The sequence below is a fragment of the Penaeus monodon genome, chromosome 15 (genome assembly GCF_015228065.2).
Source record: "Penaeus monodon isolate SGIC_2016 chromosome 15, NSTDA_Pmon_1, whole genome shotgun sequence".
NCBI lineage: Eukaryota > Metazoa > Arthropoda > Malacostraca > Decapoda > Penaeidae > Penaeus > Penaeus monodon.
In genome coordinates, this window is record NC_051400.1 from 35,156,098 (window position 1) to 35,156,472 (window position 375).

Consider the following 375-nt stretch of genomic DNA (forward strand, 5'->3'; position numbering starts at 1 on the left):
CTTATCCTTCTGCCATTTTCGTTTCCGCATCAGTCGCCGGGATAAATGAAAACACAATCATATAATTATCTTTCCCCTAAACCGCCCATCGACCCACGCGGCGCAAGTCACGCCGCTGAACCTTCCATAACCGGCGCCGGGTCATGGAACACTGATCACATTTCGCAGCATCATGCTCACGCGAGGGAAAGGGGGAAGGAGATGCCGGGGGGGGAGGGGGGGAAGGAGGTCTGAGGAACGGGGTTTGGCGTTGCGGGAGGCCTGAGGAGGACAGGAAGGGGGGGGGGGGTATATAATTCGCAATGTGGTCACGTGGTTTGATCCCTTTGTTGTGGTCTGACTGTGCCTTGAATTCGTATTTAAGAGGATTATAGG